The following is a 19,981-nucleotide window of genomic DNA, read 5'->3' as shown; positions in this document are numbered from 1 at the left end:
AATAGCAATTTGGGGTCAGTCCAATAAACACTTTGAGCAAACCATTGCAAGTGAGGGATAATTTTTCATGTAAAGGCATTTCCTTTCCAAAAAGAAATGAATAATCCAGAAATTTACTCTAAATATAAATAATTTACCAGGGTTTATAAAAAAAACTCCTGATTATATAACAAAGCAAAACAAGAAATAAGATATGAATACAATCTAAGAGAACACAAAACCCCATCAGATTACAACTTTGAAAGGTACACAGGTATCATCACACTGCACTACCTTAATGCATTTCTAATTTCAGTTAGTGATAGCTGAACTCCCCTTGGCTCACTTCAATTTCCACTTGCTTCTTGCCATCATTCTTTGTGAGAACTTGAAAAAATTGACGAGATTTCACAAGATTGCAAAAGCAAGTGGAATGAATGTTCCTTCTCCTTGAATCATCATGAATCACGAATCTGCCCTTCTCTTCTTCCAGTTATGGTGATAGGCAGTATCACTAACTTGAGATAAATGTTTTGTGCATGGTACCTGTAAGCACATGTACAGCATGGTACTACCTGTCACTTACCCATCAAGGGCTAAAATGTTACCTTGAGCAGCAGAAGGGGTAGAGATAAAGGTGGTGGTGGGCCCTGCATGATATAAGTAGAGTGTCCACTTCATTCTAAGAAGTGAATCCAACTAAGAAGTGCAGATCCAGAACCGCGTGTCCTGAAGGAATCCCTTTGCAGCCAAAGCAACTCTATATGAGGGAGCCACGGGTTCCACCCCTTGCCCAACCTCAAACTTAACAAAGCCTTTACCCATCTCTTGTGAAAGCACAAACAGATGCTTTGCCCCTTTGTGTTTGGCACCTGGGCTACATGACCATTTCCAGCTGAAGAGCTGTGGAATCTTGGATTCAGACTCCGCATCCCAAAAAGGTAGTCAGAGCTGGCAGAGGTCAATCTGTCAGGCAGCCAAGGATATATAGCTGTGTATGCCCAGCAGTCACTGCTAAGTAAGTTTGCTGGCATAGGCACATAATGGCCACAGCACCTACAGGGAGGGCCACAAGAATGTACACAAGAGACTGGTATTGGGTTGAATTAGGCCACAACTTTATTGATTATAGGAAATAGTAGATTTGGCTAAGGCACTGGGCATGTATCCAGCATCAGGCAGCCCGCCTGCTACCTGATAGGAACTTGGTGGGGTTGAGGAGTCACTGCTAATATGGATTGGATGCTGTGACCCCTTACAGGCTGCCAATGGGCAATGTGTGTTGCCCCATCTGTCCCTCTGTGGACTCCTGGACAGAGTCACCTTTTCTGGACCCCTTCCTCCAATGGGGTTCAGGGTAAGCCCAATGCCTTATCCGCCAGTTATGATGGTTGCTATGAGGTAGGCGAAAACCTGAAAGCCAACTTGCTTGCAGGAGAAAATTCCTCCCTGGCCCTGAATATGGAGATTAAGTAAACCATAGCAAGGTCCACACCATACACCCGCTCCACCATTGTGTATGTTCCTAACAGACTGGGTGGCTCAATGGATAATCCGGCAATAAAGAGCCAAGGGGGAGGCTTAAATAAGCGTCCAACCCCTGCCTCTGATTGGCCTACCAGAGAAACCATTGAGGCTGGAGGTAGGTGGTGCCAGGTAACCTTCCCCTCCTCTGCCATGTTTGAAGATAGCGACCTCCATGGACATACCATGCCCAAGCCATGAGGCAAACATCATCCACCCTGAGCCCCACGTAAGCAGTTATTTTCCAGATTATTTTTTATTGGTGAAGTGTTTAAATGGAAAAATAGTAAACCAAGTGATATAGGAAATTCTAGAGGAGTAGCCATGTTAGTCTGCAGCAAAAAAACCAAAGTAACACAAAGTCTTAGTCCTTCAAAGTTTATGCAGTAGTAAAATTTGTTATTCTTTAAGATGTCAAAAGACTCTATCTGAGTGAAAGAACTGTACGGGGTTTAAGCCTCTTTATATTTATCTGTCTTCAGAGTTGATTATGTACAGCTGTAGGGTGGATAAAGTGTCATTAGTTACCAAGCAATCTATGAAATCCAAACAAATGTCTGAAATAAATCAGAAACAGTAATGATTACTGTTCCATTTGTGTCATATAGTTAAATGCACAATAATTCATTGATGAGACTAGAAATGTTTGCTAACTAGCACAGGGTAACGAGAGGCATATGCATTACCTACAGTACTTATGGCCATGTTTTCTGGCCTCATTATCACTGTAAGATTTCTTAATAAACAATTAGCAGTTAGCCAATTCAGAGAAACTGTTATTATTATTTTGAAGCAGCTACATACTTTGGATTTAATGACTAAGAGAACATAAACAGATGCATCTGTTACTAAGGAGACAGAGTGGAAAACAGGTAAACCATATTCCATATTCTAAACTAAGAAAAAATATTTGATTTTGGGTTAACTATTTATTTTATACATAAACTGTCTATTATAGCTTTTTTTCCCAATAATCCTGTCGTCTCCAATATTTATTTAGAGCCTAGGGCACTACAGCTAAAACGTGTAAGTGCATTAGCCACAGCACTGAGAATACATGCAAGTTAGAAGAGGACAACCACGTTTCATTATCATATAGAGTTCTCTTCCCCCAAAGTCACACAGGGAAACAAACTTCCACTTCACATTAAGGTGAGGAGTCTGAGGTGGCTGTGAGTGACTGACAAGGAAAACGTCTAGGTATCAAAATGTGCATCACTTTGCACTTACATTAAATTAGAGTTGCCGTATGTCCAGAATTTCTGAGACATAGCTGGTATTCAACCCTCGTAAACAGCACCTGGGCAAAAATAGCTGAAATGCCTGGGAATATACGGACTTATGGCCAGGGCTGTCTTAAGCATATGCAGTGCCAGGGTGCAAGGATCCGCCTGGTGCCCCCAGCAGGTTGCCCAATACCAGGCTCGCAGGGTGGAGCTGGCTGGCAGCCTCAGCATCTCGCTGGCTTGGTCACCCCCGAACTTGCGGCGCAGAGCCACCCGCAGCAGAAAAGCCCATTGCGGCGCTCCGACGAACAGGCGGGCTCTTCTCCGGACTCAACTCTTGGGCCCCGGACTCTCAGCCTGGCGTCCCTGAGAGCCCGGCAGCCAGGTGCCCCGCGCCCCTAGTGCTATGGGTAAGACGACCCTGCATATGGCAACCAATGTCAGAAGTCTAGATTTCAGCAAATTTAATTAAAAATAGCTCAAAAACTATTTTTCTTAGTTTTATTTAGCTTCTGGGCTAGTGGGCAGAACTTTTCAATCTCTTTTAAACAAAATGTCCAACTTGGTATGGGATTATCAGTGCCAGTGTGACAATGCCACTTGATCTGCTGAACTAGGAAACTTCACAGAACGGGAAGCTGAGATGTCTTCTTACAAATGTGAATACTGATTATGTCGGCAGATGCAAATGACCAACTCAGCAAAATCTGTGGCCATTGTGCACAGGCTTGCCAGTAATTTTACCTTTGATGACACACACATATACACAGATCATAAGAAGAGGTTCAAAGTTTTGTCTCACTTAAAAACACAAAAATAGTATGGATATGTTTATTTGTATACTATTATTAGCTATAGTTTACTTGCAATCTAGCAAGTAAGTAAATAACATACAAATTATAAAGGGTTGAATATAGTCTTATTCCACCAATGAACTTGAGGCCTCCTTCCATTCACAGGATTGGAATCCAGTGGTAGCTTCTCACTGGAAGGAAGAGGGGAAGTAATTTTTCCCAATCTCTCCTTTGCCCTACACTACTTCCCCCAACATTTCCAAGAGGTGTACAGGGGATTACAGGAAGAACCAGTGAAAATTGTCTCTGCAGTCCCTTCCTTCAGTGTCAATAGAACTCTGCAAATCTGGATCTAACACATTATATATTAAAAATAATAATGGGAATTATTTTACTGAGCTACCATCGTTTCAATAATGTTTATAATGCTAGGTATTGCTACATGCACTCTAATCTCTGAGCAATGAGAAATTTCAGGAGTGCCAACTCATCCCTTGGGTTTATTTCCACATACTGTACCACAGAATTGTAGAGTTGGCAGGGACCCCGAGGACCATCTAGTTCAACCCCTAGGCTGAGCATAATAAATAAAAGCTTGCAGAATTAAGGCTGTGTACATGCCATAAATTTAAAGCAAAATTTGCCCAAAGAATCCTGGGATCTATCATTTGGACACCACAGAGCTACAATTCCCAGCAATCTTAACAAACTACTGTTCCCAGACTGCTTCTTTTTTGGGGGGGGGGGATATGCACTTTCAATATCATGTTCCCTATTTCATGTTCTATGTTTCAAGAATTCAGCAATTCAAGCCTCTGAGATTCTTCCAAGTCCAGTTCAAGGCAAGACAGTCTCCTTTTCTCCTGGTCTAACTATTCTTTTACTTAGCAGTGACACTGTCTTCAGCCAGGGGCTGGGAGAGATGCCTGCCTATTTAATTCCACCTTCTGAAGCTCCAGCTAGTGGCTTCTGAGACAGTCTCCTTACTTGACAGACTTGGCTGTTTTATGTTGCTTTCACAGGAGAGAGAGGGGGTGACTTCATGAAAAGCTTTCTTATGTAAACCCCACCAGCCGCATTGGCTCCTGCTGCTCCTCAAATCAGTGTTCCTGATTATTATGTCCAGCTACCTCTCTCTTTCTTCTGTTTGTGCACATGGAACATGCCCTCCATCCTGCATATTCGGCATAATCCTTTAGTATACAGACAATTCATGATTCATGAAAGCCATAGGGGTGCACAACTCTCTCTGCCTCTCAAAATACAAGTGTCTCTGCCTCTCAAAATACAAGTGTTTGTTTAACTGCACTAACACTCACTATGTTCACACATAATACTTAGCAAAACCACGCTTTAGCAAAAATAGACAAATGGGCAGGTTTGTGGAGCAAACATCATGGCTACAGTGTTCCTCCCCCAGTCCTGCTGCCTTGTTACCTGGACCTAAGCCATGGTTTGTTGTAGATTTATGTCTGAAGCTGTGCTCACGGTTTGTCTCATTCCAGACAAATCCAGCGGCGTAGCTAGCCACTCGGGTGCCTGGTGCGGGGGGGGGGGTGTCCTGCATCTGGGGGTGAGCCCCTCAGTTGTATGGCGGCTGTGGGAGAGGCAGTAGGCAGACACAAGTTCCACACTGCTGTTTCAGGCAGTGCGGAACCTGCAGGCGCCTATGCCACCACGTCACTCCTGAAAAGTTTTGTGAGCCCATTTTTTTAAAAAAATCATTTTGTCACACACACACCCCCCAGTGATGACACTGGGGCGGCCCACCCCCCCTTCCTCTGTCACTGGGCAAACCACAAGCTGTAACCAAGGCTTATTTTTGTTTACCACTTGTGGTTTGTCTGTGAGTAATATCATGGAAGGAGTGTTTTCAGTTACCCCACCCTTTGCCCTTGGACCAGCAACTCAGTGTTCAGAATGTTGCTTGTTTTACTGTAACACATGTTATGATCAGCTCCAGGAAATCTCGTAAGATCTGGGCAAACGGTACACAAATAAAGCAAAACAAGCTTTCATAAATATTCACAAGCATGATCTACAATTTAGGTTCAATTTCCTACCTCATGACATTTATTTATTTTCTTAGTTACTCACTCATCCACTGTATACACATAGGCCACCGAATAACACCTGTTCTCTGGGCAACTCACAAGACATAACAGAATAAAATACAAAACAAACAAGAGGCAAAAAGCACTCATTCCCAAATGCTTCATTGTTCAGTGCAGATACTAAGATTCATATTTTCTTCATTTGGGCAAGAACATCAATTTTTAAAGGAGACGTCTTGATTTTTATTTTTTATTTTTTACAATGCTTATTAACCATGGTAATATCCTATGGTACTCAGTTTCCCTCCCCAGAGTTTCCTTCTCCATGATAACATCCTACCCTTGTCAATCTAAGTTTCCCCTCAGCAGCACAACCTTTCCCATCTCAACTTCTAAACCAACAAATAGGTCACAATATCTCCATCCCAAGACTACCCCTCTCTTCCACCCACAACTTCCCTGCAAAAGACAGTGATAAATATATCCCCACTCCAGACCATCCTCTTTCCCACCCACAACTTCTTCCCAAATGAACATTGAGAACTCTCCTCCCCCTATTTCCCTTTCTCTCTCTCTCCTGAAAGAAAGAATGAAAGCCTTTCTCGGTGCCAGGGAGAAAGGGGAGAGTGGAACCCCCTGGCAGGTCATGGCAGCATCTCTCCCTTTGGTCCTTTGAGAAGACCCATTTGGGCTCTGAGGTAGATTGGGCTCTTGTAAGGGCCAGCTTCCAAGTACTGGCTCAGCCTCCAAGCCTCTAGCACCATCCAGTGGCTCAGACTGTCATCACAGAGTGAGTTGCCTTCAGTTTTGTTTTATCTAATTGTTTTATCTAATTCCCTCATTTTAAAGAAAGTTCCTCCTCTGAAATAAAATATTACTGTGCTGGGACTTCTACACAATTTCCAGCTCACATATATGATGAACCTAGTAGTGTTGTGGTTGCTCTCAAACAGTAAGGCAACATTTAAATATCAAACCAATTCCTGAGTGCGGTTCAATACAATCAAAGGTTGCAGTCTTTGTTGTTGGATCCAGAAATAACTTCTAAAGCATAATCATTTACTATATTATTATTATTTGCTTATTTGTCCTGACTGGAATGTACTTTTATCAAGTAGAGATCAAAATTAGTATTCTGAAATAGTAATTAGCACAGATGGAAGATGCACCTACATGATCTTCTACATTTTAAGTGAGTTTTAGCATGTACAATGAATTTGTAAAATGATCAGCTACAGAGGTTATGCTGTCTTTATCTTCTTGAGGTGTTACCAAGCCAGTCAAGTTGGTTTAGTGGACACACTAACACAGAATGTTAATGTAGGTAATTAGATAGAATGCCAGAGCATATGTACTACAATATAATTAAAAAATGGAGTGTCTTTCAAACATTTTTGCCACTAGTTGTTAATTTTTGCACTGCAAACATTTCATTTTTAAATGGAAATTCACAATGTTATCAATATACAAACTGATTGGATAAAGTTACTTGACTCTTTTAGTATTATTTAATGGCAGCAGCAATAATAGTAGCAACAGCATCAGTTTCCGCAAAAAAGTTCCAGACTGATACAAGGACATTCTTTGAGGGTGAACAAATTCAGAATGTAAATCCAAGCAGGCACAGCTAAGAAATAAAATTTCCTCCACCAAAACGGTTTGATCAGGTTCAAATGAACTGCCAAGGAAAATGCTAGATAATAGTAGAAAATGCTGTTGGTGGGTTTTTGTTTTTTTAAAGTAGTTTCTGTAGATGACTTGAAAGATAAATTGTAAAAGCTCATAAAGAAGCAAAATGAGGCAGTACCGGGTTAAAGCTACACACAGAGCCGCACACAATCCACTTACCAGAATGGTGGATTTCCAACACCCCCCCAATAGGTCTCTCAGAGATTGTCCAACCAGTACAAAGCGACAAAGAGTCCAGACTTCTTAGCCAATGAACAGCAACACGTAGCTGCCAAAGAGAAGGGTGGTATATAAGAAACAGAGAACAGTAGGGTATCTACTATCTGTATATATCTACAGTGGTACCTCGGGTTAAGAACTTAATTCGTTCTGGAGGTCCGTTCTTAACCTGAAACTGTTCTTAACCTGAGGTACCACTTTAGCTAATGGGGCCTCCCGCTGCCACCGCACGATTTCTGTTCTCATCCTGAAGCAAAGTTCTTAACCCGAGGTACCACTGTACCTGTAAATCTCAAAAGGAAACTTGTATGATGACATCTAATAGTTTCTCTCCCTATCTGCTGCACATCTACCTTTAAACTGAATATGATGCTACCTTGGATATGTGTGTGTGTGTGTGTGTGTGTGTATGAATGAATGAAGGTATGTGCACAGCTACATCAAGGGAATATTTTCTGTGTAGCTGGCTGAGTGTGTCATGAAGGTGAAAAATAATGCAGGACCTAACAAGTAGAAAGAGACTACGATATGATTCTAAGGAACAGGCAGTGCTGGGATGGAAACTCTCTAGACCAGGAAAAAGTTACGTGTCATAAGTCATATGACGTGTCATTACTACATAGTGAGAAAGTGAGAATACAAAGATTGGTTTTCTTTTTCTTTTTCTACTTGTTGGAATACAGTGGTTCTCACTTCCAAATAAAAGTGGTCATCTGTTGGGTGCTTGCATAGATTAACAGATTATCCGAAAATCAATAATGAGTTATTTTGCTTGCCAAAATCAAAGGACAAAACAAACAAAGAAATTCACTTGTTCACATTACCATGGATGGCAGCAAGCAATTACAGAAAGCATACCTTTAACACGTGATTCATTTTTTTTGTTTTTTTTTTACCATCAGATAAAATTATTTCCCCTTAATGTTAATCTATTTCCCCTTAACGTTGATCTGGTTTCATTCATATTTCTATATGAAATTAACAGACTTTGTTGCCATTTACAGTAGAACGTACTAATACTGGTGATTAAACTTACTATCACTAGAAAGGAACAGACACTATAATATTTTAGATCTCTTATTGTTCATAAAACAGCAAACAGTTAAATACACAGCACAGAATACACAGTGGCACTACATTGAAAAAAACAAAAAACTACATGAAGCCACAGAAACGAGCAGTTCTTACACACAACTCCTCAAGGATATTCAGAAATGCCATAAATTGTGTTTTCATTTCAAATTGGATTGAAAATAAAGGTAAGCAATGTATGAAAATGGATATTTGCTATTGAGATGATGGAAGTACAAACTAACACTTATAAGAATAAAATGCACATGTAAGTAGTTAAACAATTAAGACAACTGTTTGACCTAATACTCATTACATAGTACTACACGCTGTAAGTATTCCTGCAGTTCCTTTCTGTATTTAAAGTTATGTTTTACTGCAGTACATCTAAGCCGGGAAGGAATTGCCTAGTCTCAGAAGAGTGAGAGAGTGAGACCACAATTTAATGGCAAGTAAATTGTTACTCACTGGAAGTTAAACGTAAAGAAGTAGCTTTTCCACACCCATTGCTCCAGTGCTTATCTACTTGTTGAGCGTGCTTTTGGTTTGGAAAAGGAGATTTGAAGATATGTCATAGGGTATTTTCACTCAAGGGCTTCTAATACATAGTGAAAATAAGCTTCACTATGTAATGAAGTACTCCTAATGCATGGCTCAACACATGAAATATCTAATTGGTAAAATTTAAAGCATAGCAGAATTTAAAAGCAGCCACCCACTGCACCTGTTAATGCAAACCCAAACTACCTTTGTAGGTCAAGGTGGTCCGATCCCCCTAACATTTTTGTTCACCTTTTTACCTATTTGTTCACACCTGCACATTGGCTAGGGATGGTCCAGCTTCCCAGAATAAAGAACACTAGCAGCAGTAGAGAACAATCTTATTGGTACAAATAAGAATGCCAGTCTGGAGAGAATGATGTCCAATAGTAGCCCTGGCTTTTGCCTGCTCAGAGCCTTCCCTTCCCGAGCTATCATGAGGTCTCAGCTGCAGTTTCTAGCACCTTTGTACCAGCATTCCTTATATTGAGGCACATACAGCCAATATACTGTGGGTGCTAATATGGAATCTTTAGTACAGTTGGTACGTATGTATAGTACGAGGATATTTTAGTGTCTTGCACATGTTGACAAACAGAGGAAGAATAAATAAATAAATAGTCCAATGTTGAGACTGTTCTGTTCAGATTCCTACTTTACAAATGGCAAGGTGGCTCTCCATTCAATAGAAAAGATAAAAACGGAATCCAGCTGCTCACTGCAGGAGGTAGCATGTAAATATTCCGTGATATAATTTGTTACATCAACACACAGAGGGCTTGATTCTTTTTAATTATAGCCACTTTACACCACTGCAGTACCATCATCTTTGTCGCAGTTACTCCAGATTCATAGCAGCATAGCTGAGGGGAATTAAGCCTAAAATATCCTAATAAAATTTGTCATCTACTGTTAACTGCATTAATGGCAGATATAATCATATGTTAGTATTGTATTACAAGATAACAATATCACTGCAGATTAAAATGGAAAACAGAGAGCTATTCAGTTGTACATAATTTAAGCAACCATTTAAAAAAATCAATTAACAGGTTGGAGTGTTCTCCAAGCTCAATTTCTTTTTAATTAAAATAATAAATTCATATGTCTAATTTTTAAAAAGCATTATTGGAGGAAGGGAAAGTGTTAATTGGCGGACTTCTTTGTTCAGTTTAACAAATACAACATGAATACAAAATGTAGCTCTAGTAAGCTCAGACCCTGAATCCAATTAAACCTTAAAGATATCCCCTTCATTCCCAAATCCTAGAGGGCAGAATGATTAAAATGGGACTGTTCTTTTCACATATAAGTTTTGGGAGTAAAGAAGGAGTTCCATAAGACTACAAACTGCCTCTGGGTGATTCAAATCCAAATGCACTCTTTTTCACATTTTTGCCACTGTTCTCAATCTTGTTGCACTTTGATGTGGTTGATGAAAGTGTTGCAGTGCAGAGGGGCCAAGGAGGAAGCATTGCCTAGTTGCTTAGTAACAGAAAGATATTATCTCCCCCCACCCAAATGGGTAGGCAATGTAGCTTTATTTTCTTGGCTACAATGTCATCTTGCTCAGTACAGGAAACCTAATTAGGTGGGACCATGCAGTGTTAGAAGACAATGGAACTGGAAGAGAAGCAGCAAGAGAGAACACAGCAGCTTCTCTTTGCCCTTGCACAATGGCCAAACACGTTCATCCTTGTTCACAACTTTCTCTCAAAAATATGATCAAAAGCGTTGGTCTTTATATCCTTATATCTCTTTTTAACTATATATAACTGATGCTGGGGTGGAAAATGACCACAGGGCTTGAAACTGTGCACTGAGAACTGTGAGTGGAACGTAACGCCACATATTGTGGTATTGCTTTATCTTCTCAACTTCTTGTCATTGCACTCATGAAATCCATACTCAGTAGAATCTTTTTAAAAACATTTAATTTCTTCCATAATACATTAGTTACACTTGAGATTCCTACTTTGGCACAGTTATTATTTTCAAGTTGAATCCATCTGCTGGTCCCATCACACAGCTATAATTATAAGCCTAAAGATGTCTCTCTCACAATGACGTATTATCCTAGGACAACATAAATATTCCTTAAAGTTTAAAATACAAATGTGCATAATTCTTGTATATACAAATCTATATATCTACAATTTGTTAACAACAACAAAATAAACATTAGGGTTGGAACTATATAAAAGTAAACATTATTATTCCTGGTTTGTTGTAGTAGCTGCGTTAATACACAAACATCATTGGCTCTGTTTATTTGAATGTCATTAACAGGTCCATTATTGCCAAAAGTTCAGACTTCTCATATGCACAGAAAACAAATATACGTATGTGTGTGTGTTGATACTTTGTCTTCATGTTGAATGGCTGTGATATTTTGAAATGTTTGTATTTTGTTGGCATTCTTTATGTTAAAATGTTTAACATAAAATGTTTAACATAAAGCCTAAAAATTAATTAAATAAATTTGGTTATACCAGGGCAAAACCTGCAACATATATTCATTAAACAACAGCCTCAATTATTCTTCAGTATTCGTAATGCACGGAATATAGATATAAAGTGTAACCACAACAAGGAATGGGGAAGGTACAGTTATACTTCCAAGTGGAGGTGAGAGATTAGCTGTTCCATTCACAGTTCTCAGTCTTGAGCTCTTAATGCAGAGCGTCAAGCCCTCCATCATGGCTTCAGGAGTAAAGAATTTTCCTATGTGTACAGTATTTCATAAAAAATGTTTTACTGTAAAATAACTTCTCTCTCTCTCTCTCTCTCTCTGTGTGTGTGTGTGTGTGTGTGTGTGTGTGTGTGTAAAATGGGTTTTTAATGGGGGGTTTTTTCATACCCAAATCAGCTCCAGTCAGGGCAACTCTTAGCCAAGCCTCCCTTGCCTGGAGAAAGTCAGTGGTGGCAGCTGCCCATGGCCAGGCAGCAGCTGGAGCACCATGCTTGGCAATAGTCACCTACAGAGAGTAGCCAGGCCACATGGGGAGAGGCTTATGTAGGATCTCCCTCAAGTCTCATGAGAATTTGCCGCAGGACTTTATGAAGAACAAGATTTGGGGCAGCTGTTGCTTGGCTGGATGCCTCAGTCACCAGTCTGTGCACCTGGATGCTGGCCATGGAGTACTTGGTCATGCAGCAGCTGCCATTGTCTTCCTATTCAGAGTTACAGTGTCTAGGCAGGCAGAAGCCAATAATGGACCAGGGGGATTTACTGAGGCAGAGAGGCCTCAGGCTTTGGCTGGCCCTTCAAGTAGGGAGTTCTACTAAACAAGGCATAGGCAAACTCAGCTCTCCAGATGTTTTGGCACTACAACTCCCATCATCCCTAGCTAACAGGACCTGCTGCTCTTTTCCCTTTGGATGCTTTTCTCCCAGGCATGCCCAATGGGTCCAGGTAGGGGATAGCAGAAGCAGCTCTGGAGCTGCTCGCATTGTGGGCAATTCATCTCTGCCCTAACACATCTCTATAAAAGTTACCTTAATCAATTAACCTGTTTATTTGTGTTATTTGCTTCAGGTGAGTAAATGGTTCCACATGGACACACTCATTTACAGCATTAAACAATTAAGCAATTGTGATTAGTGCAACAGCCACAGAGGGAAAGATGCTAAGAATGTAAGAGCTTGCTGAATCAGGCCAAAAGTCTACCTAGTCCTCCGTCCTGGCCTCACAGTGGCCACTCAGATGTCTGTGAGAAGCCTGCAAGCAGGACATGAGTGCAATAGCATTCTGCCAACTTACGATTCCCAGCAACTGGTATTCAGAGGCATACTGCCTCTGACTGTGGAGGTAAAACATAGCGTTCTCCTGTAGGAGTGCTGCATGGAAAAAGCACTTTATTTTCTCTGTCCTGAATTTTCTAACATTCAACTTTACTAGATGTCCATGAGTTCTAGTGTTGAGAAGGAGAAAAACTTTTCTGTTTCTTCATGGCATGTATAATTTGCTGGAAGAAGACCACTCCCTGCTGCAAGGTCCATTTCCACCTGGCCTAGGGGGCGGGGCCCAGACTCACCTTGAACAGGCTCCTGGGCTAAAAGAGGCACCTGGGAGGCCAGAGGGACATTGCTGGAACAACTCTTGGGTTGGGGCAACTGGCTAAAATGTTTTAAAATGTTTTAAACGGTTCTAATTTTGGTTTCTCTGTTTCGTTTTTGCTGGTTAAATGTTTAGTTTGGGTTGGCGGTTATTTTAATTTGGGTATAACTGTAAACTGTTATTATTGCTACTTTTGTTATTGTTGTTAATATTGTTGTTGTTGTTATTGGTTTCTATTGATTTATTAGTTAGTTTGTTGCTTGTATAGGATATTTTTTTTTACTGTTTGATGTTTTGTTGTTTTTATATACGTCATAAACTGCCCAGAGTGGCTGAAAAAACCCACCCAGATGGGTGGGATAATTTTTTAAAAAAAATAAAATAAAAATTATTATAATTTGATAATTTTTATCATGTCACCTCTTGTTCGCATTTCCTCTGAACTAAAAAGTACTGAAAGATATAAACTTTTCTCACTTAGTTCATTTTGGTTGCCCTTTTCTGAACCTTTTCCCAGCTGTATAAAACCCTTTTGAGGTGTGATGATCAGAACTGTACACTATTCTAAATGCAGTCACACTATTGGTTTATATAACAGCATTATTGTATGAACGCTTTTATTTTTAAATCTCTTTCCTAATTATCCCTAGCATGGAATTTGCCTTTTTCACAGCTGCTGCACACTGGGTCAACATCTTCATTGAGCTATTTGTGATGACCCCAAGGTTTTGTACATAGTTTGTAACTGCCAGTTCAAACCCTGTGAGTGTGTATATGAAATTAAGATTTTTTGGCCTGCCATGAATCACTTTACACTTGTTTACAATGAATTATGTTTGCCATTTTACCACTCATTCAGTCAGTTTGGAGAGGTCCTTCACACAATCTCATTTTGTTTTAATGAATGATTTTGTATAATCAACAAACTTGGTCACCTCGTGGTTTACTCATAACTCTAGATTGTTTATGAACAAGTTAAAATAACAGGTCCCAAGACTGATCCCTGAAGGACTTCACTTCCCAAATCTCTCCATTCAGAAAACTGTCTATTTATTGCGTGGACAGGCGGAGTCCCTAGATCCCGAGTGGTCCCCCCCGTCATGTGGAATAACGACTCTAGACAACATGCTATGGGATTAAATTGGCCACAACTTTATTAAATTTCAAATGTGGGTAGACCTTGGCTCAGGCATTGGGCGTTCTCCCTCCCTAGTCCCCAGCCGGGGACCTAGGGAGCATCAGGGTTATCCAGTGTGTGTGGGGGGGATGGGCCGGCTCTGGAGAACATATGTTCAAGCAGAGATAGCCGCCCCCATTACGCCGCCGCAGGGGAGAGCAATGACGACCTTTCGGCGTACGGCCAAAGCCTCCCTTCAAAAACCCCTTTAACGGGGAACCCTGGTATCGCCGCCGCAAAGAGGAAGATGGACTAAAGGATTCCGCCCAAGGCCTGATACCGCCACCCGAGACCGCAAAGATTGCGGTCTCGCCGCCAAGACTACCTACATCTGAAAATCCCCTTTGCCATCCTCCAACCAGTCAATCAGGCCATGCCTGATGTCGCTCAGCCAACGCTCGTTACCACGGTCCGATAGGTGCATGCCATCGGGCCGAAATAGCTCCTTCAGACCAGAAAATCATGATGTTGGGGTGAGCGGCATGTAGCTCCTTCAGACCAGAAAATCATGATGTTGGGGTGAGCGGCATGTACGCTTTCCAGGTCCGCGATCGCTGTTTTGATCAGAATTATGCTTTTTTGCGCGACCAAGTCATTTTCGCCAAGGTGGAGCACAACCGCGTTTGGCGGATGGCGGAACGCAAGTTCGTGGCGCAACCAAGGGAGCAGGGCATCCCATCGCATTCCACGTTTGCACGACCACGTCATTTTCGCCAAGGTGGAGCACAACCGCGTTTGGCGGATGGAGCCAAGTGAGGATTAACAAGTAAGATCCACCCTCTATTGTGTGGGCAGGTAATCCCTCCCCTTACCTGGCCTGGTTTTCCTGGCAACGCTTCCCCCAGGTGGGATTGGACAACTCACTGGGGTAGGCGGGGACCTCCAGGTATCCCACCTGAGGAAAGGCAAAGCCTATGCTGATGGGGCCACTCCAGATCCAGGGCTGCACGCGTCCACGCAAAAGGCGCCCCCCATTTTAAGTGGGGAGCGGTCATTCCTACTCTCTGCTTCCTGCTGCATAAGGTATATCAAATTATCTATCTACAATTGTGACAATCCTTGCAGTCCCTGTTGTCATGCTTTGCTCTAATACAGTGCATACACAAACTGCCCAAAATATGCCCATTATATGGGCATTTTTACGATGAATTGACATTCCAAGTAATATGCCAATTTCCAATGTATTCTTTCAAAAAATAAATAACATTTTACATTCTACAGTGTAAGAGTTGTGTTAAAAAATAACTGATGCTGAAACGGGGATAAGCCCCATTGAGTTCAAGTGGGAAAGTGAATACTATACAACATAGGATTACATCCTAATTGGCATGGTGTTATGATTCCATGAAAGGAAAACACATGCTTGGGGAAATTCTTTATTTTTTTTGAGGGGGGGTGATCCATGACATTTTTCTTGAAATTTAGAACCACATCTGCTCAAATCTAATAAAATACATGTGATAATCTATCCAAACTTAGCATGACTTAAGGATAGAGGCTAACATTCTCCTCCATTACCTCTATTTTCAGTATAATTTTGCAGCCTTTTGCAGTATATAGTTTTTCCTGCCTACCTACTGACACTTAAAGTCACTGAAACTGTGTACACTAGTTTAAGACATTAGAATGAATTACTCTACTCTTTTAAAGGCAGGGTTCATTAGCCTGTAATGAAGCAATTTTTTGAAATATGTATTCCCCCCCTTCATTTGATAGCACCAGCTATAAATACTAATTTACTGCAGACACTTTTCATAATGGCAACGGAAATAGCAGGTGTTAGTGTATATGGCTGAAGAGTAGGTGAAATGATCAGATGCTATTCATTTGGTGTGTGAGTTTCAGACATCCTCATGGAAAAAGGATGCTTCTGCTTCAAAAATACTTGGTTTCCCCAGAACTCAGTATGTGATTTGCTGATATAGGAGAGAAAAGCCATATTTTTCCTACAATTCTTTCCTGAGTTTCCCATTTTAATCTGAGTTAAATGGGGTCATACATATTGAATAGTGTCTGTGATATCCCTAATGAGATGACAGTTTTTCATAGGCTGTACTGTAAAATAGTCACTGCTTCCAGTTTCAGAGGCCTGTTTTTGCTGTCTCCGCATTCGAGATTAATGTTCACTCTGGATAACTTCCAACTCAGTACTAGTTGTTTTGCACTGTTGTTTGGATCTTAGTTTACAACAATGCAAGGTATCTAGTGCTGAGTTGAATGTGCTGGGTCAGAACCAGACTCAGTCTATTGCAGAATAGACCTTTCCGTGGGATTTATGTTAACAATCTGTATCCAACCCAGTGTTTCACACTTCAAGAGACAGAGAAATGGATTACCGTATTTATGCATAGTTTATGCTCTGAAAGCCATTAGGTAGCATTGCTTGTTAGGATCATTGCCAACTTGCTACTGCATAGGATGTGGTGCTATTTTTCCTCATTGATGTATGGAAAACATCTTGTTCTCTTTCCCCCTTATTTTAAAATCAGCAATACTTGTTCATAAACCTGTTGCTATATTTGAAACAGCTATTCATAGCTGCAAATCTACAAGTTTTGCTCTAGGAAATAAATATAACATTGTATAATATACATGTATATTGTATAATATACATTGTATAATATACATTGTATAATATACATTGAATCCTTAGGAAAAAGTGCTCAAACAGGCTGCTGCACTCTCTCACACCTGCCTCCCATAATAAGAAGCCCACTCCTCAATGTGCTTGTGCCAAATGAGTAGTGGTAACAGGTAAGTTGCCCTTGCCAGTAAATAGTGGGGTAGGTTTAGGTCCTTAGGGAACATTCTGAACAGGAGCTGGTAGTGGCTCTTTCCCTCTCTATGTTGTCTCAATGTGCTGAGAAATCCTCTTATACTTCTTGTTCCCTTTGGCAATACAGTGGTACCTCGGGTTAAGTACTTAATTCGTTCCAGAGACCCATTCTGAACCTGAAACTGTTCTTAACCTGAAGCACCACCTTAGCTAATGGGGCCTCCTGCTGCTGCCGCGCCACCGGAGCCCGATTTCTGTTCTCATCCTGAAGCAAAGTTCTTAACCTGAGGTAATATTTCTGGGTTAGCGGAGTCTGTAACCTGAAGCGTATGTAACCTGAAGCATTGTAACCCAAGGTACCACTGTATGTAGGAACTTTTCAGCAGTTCATAAACAGGCAGAAAGGGCAACTGTGCTGTGTGCTTGGGTCAGTGGATTGGGTCCTTCATATAAACAATGACTTCAAAGAAGGTTATTTCCTTAAACTCTTTTCATTTACAATACCCACAGTCTACAAGTCACTGTTGAAGTCCACTTTTATGTTTCTGTCATACTGCTTAAAATGCAAGTGTCAGGACTTATGTATAGTAGCTAAAATCACTCATGCTTCACAGTCCTAATTTGTGTAATTTCAGAAGCCTTTAATTCAATTAAAACCTTGTAAAACTAAGCAGAACTAAGCAGGTTTTGACTTTATTCTCCATTTTGAAGAAGTATTTTCTGCTTTTATACTCTATTTTTAAGCAACTCATTTCAATTTTATTATAGTTCACTGTCTACAGAGAATAATAAAGACTTATTTTAATTACTTTCACTTGTAAGAGCTGGCTGATAGATATTCCATCACAGTTATGATCCCCTTGGATGAAAAAAGAGCTAAATGCTAACCCAAACAGATTTTTAAAATGATAATTACTTGGTAAACAAGGGAATTGTAGCCAAATAATTATCTATGAGGTCTGATTAAATTAATCTGAAAGAAATTAAAATAAAATTGTTATCTGATTTACCTCTGTCTGCTATAGAATCACTGAGCATATCATTATCCAAGGTTAAATATCAAAATATCATTAAATTGCATTATTTTCAAAAGGTCTTTTACTCAAAGGAGGCAGAGCCCTCAACATATTTCTAACTCATGAGCTGAAGTATAAAGATGCAATGCTAGCTTATACAGTACATGCCATACTGAGCATAGTAATGTTTCACTATGTGAAATGGCCCATCCAAGGCAGTAAAACAGGAGGTCATATGAGGAAGGTCACAATAGGCAGATTATTTCTAATCTGCTTTAAAAATATCATCAGGACTTTGTTTTGAGGTCTAGGGAAAGACTACAAGCTGGCTGAATGATAAAGCCAGGTGTTATTTATCAATTTTTTGGGGAGAGAGACTTTTTTTGCACATTTATATTGCTTTATTTTTTAAAACAATTTTAATTCAATATTTTATTGATTTACAAAAGACATGCACTGTCTCTTTTTTCAGCTTGTAGAGTCTTTTTTACATTTGAAGTGAGACATCAGTGTTATATACAGAATAAGGCTGGGGAAGAAGAAGCAGGGAGAGGAGAGGAGTTTGGGAGGGGTGGTAATACTTAGTGTATATGTGAGGATTTTATGTCAGCTTCACTTGCTAGAAAACCTAACCAACAGACTGAAACTGATATGGGGGGAAATAAAAGAGGACGACTTCACCCTGGGAGGAGACATTTTTGTCCTTCTCTTTGTATTCAGGGTACATATACTCACCTACATATGTGACCACTTCATGCATCTGATGAAGTAGCTGTGGCCCAAGAAATCGTATGCCACAATAAATTTGTAAGCCTTTAAGATGTCACAACTCATTATGTGCAATTCTGAGTTGCACTATTGCAAACATTCTGTCTGAACAAGCATTGCAGCTTGCAGATGGAACATTTCCCCCTCTCCTTCCCCTGTATGCTGTTCTCCTGACCCTCCCAGAAACAATTTCAGTGGGGGGGGGGAGTGGGGGGGGGGGAAAAGCCCCATTGCACAAATGGAAATCCTTGCATAGGACTTTTGTTTACTGGGCATGAATCACAGCCACTGTTTTTGGCTACAATACAAAACACTGTTACCTGTATTTTAAAATTTTATTTTAAAAATTTCAAAAGAACTTGGACTGACATTGATTAACCTTTAAAATGGAACTATTTAATCAAAGGGAGAAAATGTTTAATGGGTTTTAGATGAACTAATAAATCACAAGATTTTTCATGGAAGAAACAAATGTTTAAAATTAATTTATCATATCCTTGGTTTGTAGTGGTGCCAATTGGAAGGAAAGAGATCAGATACACAGAATACTAATATGGTGGCATTTGCACACCTATTTTTGCAATAAGTAGGCAATACATCTCCCCTTCCTTTTCTGATAACATTTAGTAAAATACAATGGCTCTTCTCTCAAATGCTATTACTACTGTTACCACTATTGTAATAATATCAATCAACAATATAGGGTGAAATCCTGTACTTGAGATATGTCAACTAAAGGATTGATAGGGTAGAACTGCTCAATGATAGTGCAATATTATGCCAGCGTATTTGTTCTGCCAGCACATCTGCACCAGAGAAGCAGCCAAAACAGGGTGGAGATACAGGTGGAACACTGGTTGAATAGAAGAGGAACAGTCTTGCCACTCACTTCTCAAGGTAACTTGTTCTAGACTAGGGGTCCCAACTGGGGTGGACATGCATAGGGATACCCATGTACATGTGTGACTATGTGGTGCTGTCAACATGAACTGGTGTGTGTTTGTGTGTGAACAGTTTGTGTGAGAATGTACAAGGGGAAATTGATCCTGTGTCTGCTGAGATTCCAGGGGACTGGAATGTTGTCTGTG

General features: G+C 40.4%; 1 protein-coding gene and 1 long non-coding RNA gene across 12 annotated transcripts in view; one reads left to right on the top strand and one right to left on the bottom strand.

The window, feature by feature from the left end:
- The window catches only part of TENM2 (teneurin transmembrane protein 2), a 716,795-nt gene extending 709,284 nt beyond the window's left edge, over window positions 1–7,511 (bottom strand). For all 11 annotated transcript variants that reach the window (XM_079964734.1, XM_079964747.1, XM_079964745.1 and 8 more), the window contains exon 1: window positions 7,426–7,511. The gene's annotated coding sequence lies outside the window, so the exon portion shown is untranslated. The remainder of the gene's footprint in view (window positions 1–7,425) is intronic.
- Window positions 7,443–19,981, top strand: part of LOC307209642 — a 63,048-nt gene continuing 50,509 nt past the window's right edge. The window contains exon 1 of the long non-coding RNA XR_013835684.1: window positions 7,443–7,530. This is a non-coding gene — a long non-coding RNA (uncharacterized lncRNA). The remainder of the gene's footprint in view (window positions 7,531–19,981) is intronic.

This window comes from Podarcis cretensis (assembly GCF_951804945.1).
Source record: "Podarcis cretensis genome assembly, chromosome: 2".
Lineage (NCBI taxonomy): Eukaryota > Metazoa > Chordata > Lepidosauria > Squamata > Lacertidae > Podarcis > Podarcis cretensis.
This window is presented reverse-complemented; position numbering and strand designations above follow the sequence as displayed.